This window comes from Suncus etruscus, chromosome 1 (assembly GCF_024139225.1).
Source record: "Suncus etruscus isolate mSunEtr1 chromosome 1, mSunEtr1.pri.cur, whole genome shotgun sequence".
Taxonomy (NCBI): domain Eukaryota; kingdom Metazoa; phylum Chordata; class Mammalia; order Eulipotyphla; family Soricidae; genus Suncus; species Suncus etruscus.
Window position 1 is genome coordinate 127653443 of NC_064848.1, and position 11586 is coordinate 127665028.

Sequence of the window (11586 nt, forward strand, 5' to 3'; positions counted from 1 at the left end):
AGAACATTGGTGCAGCTGTTCACAAAATGAGTTTGGGCAATCAACTTATTTTTTTCAGTAAATTCATTGCTGTAAAAAAAAATGATTTGGAACTCTCCTTAATCAAGAATTGTTCTAGTTGGAAAATCAAGAAAATGCAGTGGTGGTAAAGACAAGGCATAATAAAAAAATAAAATTATATAAAAGATTGGCAAATAACATGTGGGATAAAATAGAGCGAGGGGATCATTGACATAACTATGAAACAAAAATAAATATTTTATTTTATTATTAATTAATTTACTCTTCTGCAGGTCTGGAGATACCCAGGTACTCCAAGCTTTGGTCTCGGGAATTATTCCTGTTGGTAGATGAGGGAGCATATGAGATGCCAATTATTGAAACTGGGTTGGCCACATGCAAATATGGACCTTATGGACCTTATGTACTGCTTGTTCAAATGAGACTGTTAAAGTGGAAGAGTAAATTTTGCATAACTGTAGAAATTCTATACTCACTATTGCTTTGTTTTCTCTTCCATTTTTTATTCAACCACATATTGGAAAAACTGATAATAATAATCATTTCAGGCAAATAGATTCTAACAACCATATCCTTCACCAGTGTCAACATCTCACCACCACTCTCCCACTTGATCTCTTTCTTTGTGAAAGACAGTTACCTGACCCCACCATCACCAGAATGATCAATACCCTCAAACAAAGTGCAAAGCTTATAAAAATGTGCTGAAATTATTTTAAAACAGGGTATAATTATTATGTGTTTTTGATGATAATACATTAATGTTCCAATAAAAACTATTTTATCTCACACACACCATTTTTTTTGTCAAATCTCAGTGAAGTACATGTTATCCAAGCCCAAAATCATATTTGTCTCTTCCTTCTTACACTCTACAACCCAAACTACCAGTAAATAATCATTGGTTTAGGATTAAAATAATTATGAATGAGACCTTGCTGTACTAGTTTATTCTTTTTATCTTAGTTTAGACACTATCATCTCTTTGAAGAGAATACATTACTCTCATTTTTCATTTAATTCAATTCACAAGTATAAGTTTATCATATTTATAACATGCAAACCATTAAGTACAAGCTAGTTAGGATTCCATCGGTCCCAGCCAGAACTGACAGAGCTGAGTATTATTTCAGATCAAATTACATAGTTCTTCTAAGGGTCTCAAACTCGTGGCCTGCGGCATACAACATTTTGTGGCCCTGCCCTAGAGAAATCTTTTTTTTTTGTTTGTTTTGTTTTGTTTAGTTGCTTGGGTCACACACCCCAATACTTACTACTGACTTTGCACTCAAGGATCACCCCGACTTTGCCTCCTGTGGCCCCCAGGTAAATTGAGTTTGAGACCCCAAAGTTTAGAAAAAGATTTACTTCTTAAGGCTAGGTACTTACTTTGGTAAATAACCATTACTGCTTATATGTCACCATCTCAGTGAAGTCTTTTTGGACAACCACCTTTTAAAATTACCAAACTATTGTGGTCTGAGTAGTAACACAAAATTTACTCTTCCACTTTAACAGTCTCATTTGAACAAGCAGTACATAATGTGTTTTGTTTTTTTTTAATTTGGGGTCCATATTTGGGCCACACTCAGCTGTGCCTGGGGCTCAATCCTGGTGAATGGTCAGGGGTTTACTTTTCCTATTGGGAAATCAAACCGGTATTGACCACATGCAAGGGAAATGCCTTAGTTCCTGTATTATTGTTCCTGGCCCATAAGTTCATATAGTTTAAAAAACTAGAGATTCAAATAATAGTCACATGACACATTTTTACAAAAAATAGTGATAAAATATTCTGCAAATTTACATGGAATTTTATAGGTCAAAGTGAGTTGCTCAGTAAGTATTTAACTTGTCATATTAAGTAGATATTTTATGTGAGTTTGGTGATATGCTATTGGCACTGGATTTAGGCACCTGAAAGCAAAATGTTCTAATTTTTCAAATGAGAAGGTGGAAGAATGGATTTAAAGTCTTTTATAGTCTTTAAATAAATAAATGATTATCAATTTTTACTGTGCATGTATAGGGCTTATTTGTTGATTTAGAATAGTATTAAAAATAGAGATACTTAACAGCTATATAAAATTGTAACTAGAACAAAGAATCTATATTGAATAGAATAGCCTTTTAAGATTGGGTTTTTTTATTCAGAAACTGATGAGTTTCTGACAGTTCAAATGTGTCTTTTCCAGTCACATAATTTGTTAAATTCAAAGTCACAATCTTTAAATTGGTTCATTTCTCTAGGATGTCTTGCAGTGACTTTTTCTTAATGGAGGAATTCATGTGTATTTCAGAAATTTTCAACAGACTTGCACTATAACTCATTTGCGATTAGTTTGAAATATTTTTTATATTTTGCGCTACTTTCCTTGATCAATAATTCATATTTTGTATCCCAGGTTATACTTAGAGTAATGAAATATATTTTACAAAAATAATTTATTTATTATCCTTGAAGAAACACAGATCAGTAGTATCTGATGTCTGCTTGTATGTAGGCACTTCTATTATTATTCTGATAAATTTCTAGGTTGTATCTAAATTTTTTATTTTAGCTATCACCCATTATACGTTGACCACACAACCTAATTCTGTGTGCTCCTGTCTAGTTTACATTTTTATGTTTATATTTACTATAATATTTTTGATCTGCTGGGAATATTTGGTGCTAATCAGGATTCTATTGATTCATTGGTTCTAGCCTGTGCTGACAGAGCTGAGTATTATCTCAGGCCAGATTATCTAGTACCTCTAAGTGGGGAAAAGACTTATTTATCAGGCTATGTTTACTGTGGAGAGTATTTCCTAGTGAGTCAGTTGTTATGAAAGTAGTAAAAACATGTTTATAGGGCCGGGCGGTGGCGCTAAAGGTAAGGTGCCTGCCTTGCCTGCGCTAACCTTGGACGGACCGCGGTTCGATCCCCCGGTGTCCCATATGGTCCCCCAAGCCAGGAGCAACTTCTGAGCACATAGCCAGGAGTAACCCCTGAGCGTTACTGGGTGTGGCCCAAAAACCAAAAAAAAAAAACAAAACATGTTTATAGTACAATAAAATCAAGAGTGTTTTAGGTAGGAATAATATCACTGCTGGTAGGACTCTTGCCTTGTCTACTCTACCATATAGTACCATGTTAGGTTTCTCAGGCACCACAGCCAGACCTGAGCACAAAAACAGGTTAAACCCTAAACACTTAAGTTTGAATGTGCCCCAATTCTTCCACTTGAAAACAGGTGTTTTAGAGTACGATAACCCAGGCCTTAAGAAATTAAAATTAATTAAATAGCAATTAGATGTATTTTACCAAGTGAATATTTTACACATGTATGATTAAACATTCACATCAAGTAATTTATATGCATGAATACATGTCTATTATAATAAATAAATTTAAAAAATCAAAACAATGCAAAGCAGCATAAAAATAAGACTTCCATCTTCCCCACTTCCAGGTTCTCAAACTGTTAAGCATACATATCAGAGAATGCTAAAAATTACTTTAAAGAAAAAAACCTGTAATTAGATCATTTGTTTGAAGTATGAAATTAATTAGCCTTTCAAAATTTCCACATTGGAATTTAGTACATTTATTAGAATCACTGAATATTCTGTGCAGAATATCTCTTGATTATATTTTAAGTTGTCAAGTAAATTTAATATACATCCTACTTGAAAACTAAAATATCAGATAATGTCTTTAGTCTCCTCTCTTACCTATATGGAAATTCCCTTTATCATGTAGAGATCAGAATCAGACAAGAAATAAGGAATTTTTTGTTTTCTGGAGCTCTTTTGGTAAATAACTTCAAAGCACACTTTAAAATAACACAAATTATTCCCTCACATTCCTGAGACTAAAAATCAGAAATCACATTCACCTAGCATAAATCAAGATGTTCACAGGGTGTCACTTATCCTGAGAACTCTCATGAAGAATATGTGTCTATTTCGCCTTCTATTGGTTGTCAACATTCTTGATTTGTACTATTCCATATGAATCTCTCATTCATTGGCCATATATAGATATTTAGTGCATAAGACCTCTGTTTTCTCTCTTACATAGACATTTATAATGACACCTACAGAATACATAGTTTTGTCAGAATAATCTCCTAATCCCTAATTTCATTATATCTGCTAAATGCTACTAGAATTATGGATCATTTACAATTACAATTACAAATTCCGAAGACTGGCATAAAGTCATATAAAGTGAAGCCATTACAGTCTATCATAGTCTCTTAAAAACATTTTACCTTGACTTCTCAAATACAGGTATAAGAACAGGACTAAGAAAACCAAACTCTGTGAAGTGGAAGTATGAGTCCCAAGGATCTTGATAACTTAATCCCCAGAGCCTATCAATGTAATATGTCATCTTATTTAGATTATACATAAAACATTAGAATCAGATTATGTAATATATATTGTGTTAATGCATTATTAATATGTTATTATTACACAATTGGTGTTTATCACATTAAGAGTAATGCATGTTAATATAATATTAATTAGAATGTATTAGATATTTAATCATAAGAACTTAGATTATATATAAAATAATGATAATCAGTTGATTTGAAAATAAAAAGGTATTTATCATGAGCCAGTCCTTCCAGCCTTTATCTCTATTGTCTCTGGGGATTATTACCATAATGTCATTAATTTTCCTTAAAACCCATAGATCAGTGAGACTATTCTGTGTCTAATATGAACCTCACCACAAAGAGTAGTGGTGCAGTTAAAGAAATAACTACACTAGCAACTATCATGAAAATCTTAAATAGTGAGAGAAGTAGAATGCTTGTCTCAAATACAGTGAGGGGTTGTGGGAGGAGGGATATGGGAGGCATTGGTGATGGGAAAGTTGCCCTAGTAAAGGCGGGTGTTCTTTTTGTGACTGAAATACAACTATAGTCACTATTGAATCATGCTGTTTAAATATATTATTAAAAGTATTTATTATTTATTATTATACTCAATAATTATCGGATTCAATAAACTCATAGTATTCAGACCCTTATATTTTTGAGAATAAGGAGCAAAATTGAAATGTTTCTTTTTACCATTTTTTACTACTCTTTTTGGTTTTTGGGTCACACCCTGCAGTGCTCAGGGGTTACTCCTGGTTCTACGGTCAGAAATCGCTCTTGGCAGGCTTGGGGGACCATATGGGATGTTGGGATTTGAACCACCCTCCTTCTGCATGCAAGGCAAATGCCTTAACTCCATGCTATCTCTTTGACCCCTACTTTTCATTTTTTAATCACAAAGATTTGGGTTTTTACTAATTGATGATGATGATTAAATCATGATGATGTTGATGATGATAATGATGATATTGGGGTTCAATTTTAGCAATTCCAAAGAATGTGGCACCTAAGATTAATTAATAATAGAACTTCACACATGAACTTGTAAAGCATATGTGCTTTGCTACATGATGCACTTTCTCAATCCCTCAACATGTTTTTACAAGATATAAATGCTTTTTTCCTTCTGGTACTATATTGCCTAACAATGTTCAACATAAAGCAAGATATTAAATTTTAGAAATAGAAATGTCTTTTATAGAGTTTTCATAAACTATTGATATTTAAGTTAGGTATATTCATTTTTCTTCTAGAAGATGAATAAAATATATTTAATCCTAGAGCATTAAAGATATAAGAGATGTCTTAGTATCACTGCTACTGAAGTCCAACTGGTATTTCTCATATCTAGGAACATTCTCAAGGCTTAATGGCTATTCATATAGACAAATGAAAATGGTATAGTTAGAGGTAAATGTTGCACTGGTGATGGGTGGTGTTCTTTACATGACTGAAACCCAAACACAATCATGTTTGTAATCAAGGTGCTTAAATAAAATAAAAAAAAATTATCTTAAAAAAAAAAGGCCTTTGGGGTTTTCTACTGCTGAATTTTACAGGTTTTAATATCAAAATTTTAATTTTTTGTAAATACTAAACATTAAAGTATTAAAGTAATATGAATATATTTTATAAAACAATTTTAAATAATAACTATTTTCAATAGAAAATGAATATATGTTAGGAATAACTGCTCAGTGCGATGTATAACTTGGATTTTGTTGTCACCAAATTTATGTTAAAATTTATATATACACTTCTTAAATTTTCATGAAGTGTCAGGCTATAGAGAAAGATAGACTTTGCAGGGGGAATGCAATTGAATATTGAATAGCATGAAGGTTACGTTCATGGTCTACTTATGCTAAGAATTTTAAAAGCAAACCATGTAAGCTTACATGATATCAAGAAATATAGTAGAACACTATAATTATACCTTCTTTATGGTCTTTAGATATTTTCTTTTTTAACTTATTTTATTAGAAGTATGCTACATGACACACATATGTACAATTTTATCACATTATACAATTATGTATTGGTTAACTAGATAAGCTTTGTAGGTCTTTGTATCAACAGCAGGCTATTAGAAGTGTGAGGGAGGGCAAAACCTCTATGTGAAGTTTCAACTGCAAATGAGTTGTGATCTCTTCCCTAACTGCATGCTTGCTATTCAGTTACATTGTAACTGCATGCTATTCAAAGTTAAAATGAGTACATTTTGTAGGTAAGCTTCATTCAGTTACTGCTGTTGTTTATCCTTTAGAAAAATACAGTTGGACAAAGAAAAAGAGATTATATTAAACCCAAAATCATTTCAGAAAAAATAAGAATACTAGGAAAAGGTATAAACAATTTATACTTTACACTCATCAGAAAGAATGTACTTATCCCACTCATTGATTTTAGAATCTAGCCAATAACTGTGAGATAATAAATATCTTGGAAGTTTGTCTTTGTGATGACAGCTTTAGCAACTAATAATCATCATAAAAAAGAAGTATGCAAATAAAATCAAATTGAGACTTATGAATAATTTAACTCACACAAGTTCCTTTCAAAATTTCAGTTTCTGTATCAATAAACTGGAGAATGGAAGAAACATCTTCAGGATACAAATTCAAGGGTTAAGCACAAATTTATGGAATAATTTGAGTAGCTTCTTGTAGAATTAAGTGCTCAGTAATATTTCTGTTAGCTAAGTATTTTGTACTATTATAGATAACTGATCAAAAATGATGATCCTACAAAATAAAATGCTAATTATATCTATTTGATGGAGTAATGTTAAGACATCTATAATTTTAATATATTTTCTTATTTTAAAAATCTTCTTAGCATCTTGAATGATGAGATGCGAATTATAGTTGAGTATCTTATAATTGTTAAGATTAAAATTTTTATATTAGTACCATACAAAATAGAACATTTTACAATATATGATGCCTTATTGAGTAAATGCATTTATATACATAATAAATTATTACAATTCCAGTTACAGAGTCTGTCTTAAATCAGATATATTCTGCATATGTTATAGTAATAGTTCTTGAATAGAGAAGATAATCTCGTCTTTGAAGTTGAAGTTTAATGATGTGGGAGAAGACAGAAAAAAGAAAGAGTCTAAAGATGCTGATTGACGAGCTCAAGAAATAATGTGAAAAACATTTACTAGTGAATTCACAGAAAAGAAAGTGAAACAATTCACATCTAAAACTTTTATAATGAGTTTGAGTTAAGAGAAAATATATGCAAAGAGTTGGAACAGTTGCTGAAGAAAGAAGTGGAGTTCAGAATGTTTTTAGATACAGAATATGTAAGACAAATATTGAGTATAGAGGAAAATATAATAATATAAGAACTAGTGAAAAAGTTACTTGAAAAATAACTATAGGAAGGCAAGAGTTGAAGAACTATTTCCTGATGGGATATGCTGGATTTCTGTAGGATCCAGGATATGACACAGTAGCAGGAATAGCAGGTGGTCCAAGTGGGCAAGTGCTGGATTGAGTACTTACATAAATCTCTTCTTTTTCCTCTTTTGCTTATCAAAGAAATTAGAGTAAATTATCAGCTGAATAGAAGCTAGGGTGATTAATATTGAGTTTGAAATGTTTGATGACAGAACAGGAACAAAAGTGATCCATAAGACTGGGACTGCAAAGAGATCATGTAATTATGATGCTAGTCAGGTAGCTTACAAATCCACTAGAGTAACTTTTTAATTTACTTTTATAATTATCTGTGGTTCTTCTCTTGATTAGATCCAATTTTAATAAATTAGATTGTAAGTGATATTTTATTATTTATATAAAATTTCTATTAAAACTTTTTTCTAAAATGTTTTAATATTACAACTGTTGTTCACTTTATGCAGTTTAAATACATAATAAAGATCTGGTTCAGATTACTGTAGAACTTAAGTCATGGGTTAGTGTGGGAAGAAATTATATTTTGAGGATGAGTGATTTCAGTGGAAGTTACAGAAAATGCTTCATTCATAGTTTTTTATTTAAGGAAACTTAGAGGTTTTTTCTACTTTTCTATTATATTACGTTTTATAATGTTTAGCTATTTTCTAGTCAAGTGCATCTGAGTTGCATGAATGTGAGTGATTTGATTTTTATCAAAAGCATTTCAGACCATGAAGTTAGAAATAGCACAAGGGTTTTCTTCTTGTTTCATGTCTTTTATTTTTAAATAATGCTTTATTGTAAATCAATTAGAAATAATTTGATTTTTAAAACAATTTTATTTATATTCTAATTGAAATTCTAATTTTATGTAGGCCATATTAACAATGTATTTAAACTATCTTGCAACAGAATTCTAGATAATTATTTTCCTTGGTAGCACTATTGGGGTTTTGATTATGAATCATTTTAAATGAGTCACCTAAATTCACACTGAAGACACTATAAAAGAGGGTGATTATGTGCCTGATTCTGGAGAATTCTGGAGAATTCTGCAGCCTTCATCAAGAGGAGCATCAACTTTTGTAAGAGGATGGCATCCAGCTCTGTAACAGGATGGGTACTTGGAGGAACTTGGGTTCATCGCTGAATCTGTTCTCACCCCTTCCGAAAAATTGGCTGAGAGGGACTGCTGCTACTTGGAAATACAAACACATGAAGGCTTCTTTCTTCACATAACATTTCTCAATTTTGTGAAATTCAGTTGTCCTTTAATACCACCAATCCATTGAATGGTATGTTTTTCAGTCTCAGCATCATAAATTTTCTTCTGTCATTATTTCTGGAAATTAGTAGACTGCAGAAGTTTTGTGGACTTGAAACTATCACTTTCCTTGAATTCATATCAGAAAGCAAAGCAATAGTTAGTCTCAAAGGGAATCTCTGAGGAGAAAAGGATGTTCACTCTTCTCAAACCAAAACAAGACAAAAATAAACCTCAAACAAACAAGACAATACCAAGGAATTACCATAGTAACTTTCTTTCAATAGCTACAGCATGTTCTTCATTAGCCTTTCTGTATTTAAAGGATGATCTTTAGTCTTCCCACTTCCATTCCCTTTCCTTTTATGCTTCTTTTATTACTCTCTCATTGCTCCTCTTTTCTTTCCTTCTCTTCTGCCCTCTCTTCCATTCACCTTTATATCTAACCATTTATCTGTCCTCACTTTATCTCCATTCTCTTAGACACAGATCTTCCTACTGCATAAGAAGAAAATGGGGAACATTGGTGGTGGGTAGGTTGCAGTGGTGAACAAGGGTGTTCTTTTCTATAACTAAAACCCAACTTATGGTGCTTAAATACATATATTTTAAATTAAAAAAAAGAAGAAATCTAGTAGAAAAAGTTTTTATTAGGTAATACAGGGATAAACATAAATACTTTACTATTGTTGAACCTTGTTATGATGTTCTAAATGCTGATCCAACAATATTGACAATAACTGAGACCTCCTTATAGCACTGAAGAGCAGGAACATGCATTGTCAGTGATCACAAAGTGGCAAGCTTTTTGCTATGGACAGGTCCTCTTCATTTATTTTATTTTGCTATCAATATACTATTTTTTAATATCCCACAAATGAGATCAATCATTCTATGTCTATCACTCTCCTTCAATTCACTTTGCTCAGCACAATAGTCATCTATTGTATAAACAATTTTTATGATTTCATTTTTCCTAAAAGTTATGTAGTACTCCATTATGCAGATGTACCACAGTTTCTTTATCCATTCATTTGTTCTTGGGCACTTGGGTTTTTTTCCAGATTTTTCAAAACTATAGTTCTTAATCCAAACATGGTCTTTTAAAACGTGCTTTTGAAAGCTTCATGATTTTGCTCCTCTATCTTTTTTTTTTTTCGGGGGGGGGGCCACACCCGGCGTTGCTCAGGGGTTAATCCTGGCTGTCTGCTCAGAAATAGCTCCTGGAAGGCACGGGGGACCATATGGGACACCGGGATTCGAACCAAGCACCTTTGGTCCTGGATAGGCTGCTTGCAAGGCAAACGCCGCTGTGCTATCTCTCCGGGCCCATTGCTCCTCTATCTTATTATGGGTTTAATGCCCGTCAATAAACCATAATAGCAGATTGCTAATTTGTTTCAACTGTTATGCTATTTTATATATTATACTATATGGGGCCAGAACAAGAGTATAACATGTACCATGCTTGTCTTACATGTGACAGACCTGAGTATAATTTCATGCAAGCTATATGGAAACTAGAATCCCCAGAGTGATCCCTAAGTCTAGAGCCAGGAGTAAGTGCTGAGCACTGCTGAGTGTGGTGCAGACACAAACAGCAACAATAACAGTATAGTTTAAATCATTACACATTTGTTTATTTTCCCATGAACACACACTGACTTTTTCAACATTACAATATTGTCATATATGTGAATGACCATATATTGGGTCTTTCTTTTCTTTTTTTTGGGGGGGGAGGTGTCTCACCCAGCATCACTCAGGTGTTACTCCTGGCTCTATGCTCAGAAATCACTCCTGGCAGGCTCAGGTGACTACATGGGATACAGGGATTCAAACTATGGTCCTTCTGCGTCTAAGGCAAACGCCTTACTGCTGTGCTATCTCTCTGGCCCGGGGCTTTATTTTCTTTCTTGGTTTACAACTCTCAACTAACTTTTTTTTTTGTAAGTGGAGAGAGTACTAAAGGTGTCTTTTGTTATATGAATTATGACACTTTTGAGAGGCACATGAGAATGGTAGCTGGTTGTCTGGAGATCATGATTAGGGAGCTGGAAAATTTAGTACCTCTTCCAGACCACTGGAGAGGTACAAGACAGATTTAATTAAAAGGCCAAGAGGCAATGATTTAATTAGTCATTTATAAGTAATGCAATTTCCATGAAAAACCAAAAGGAAGGACTTTGGAGATTTTTGGGTTAGTGAACAAGTGGCTCTTTGGAAAGAATGATTTGCCTAGTGAGGATTTGACACTGATGAAGGTCTTATACAGTTTTCCTGTAATCGGACCTATGTATCTCTTTTATTGTTTTGAATACATTATTTTTTAATTTTTTGCTTGTTTTATGCATTATTTTGGAAGTTCCTATGATTGAATTTTATACATCCAAATTATAAGAAAAGTGCTGTACACTGAGCTACACCTCTGACTGAATACTAGTCTTTAAAATAAATCAGTGAGTTCGTGAATAAATGAGCTTCCTGAGTTCTATGAGCAGCTCTAGCAAT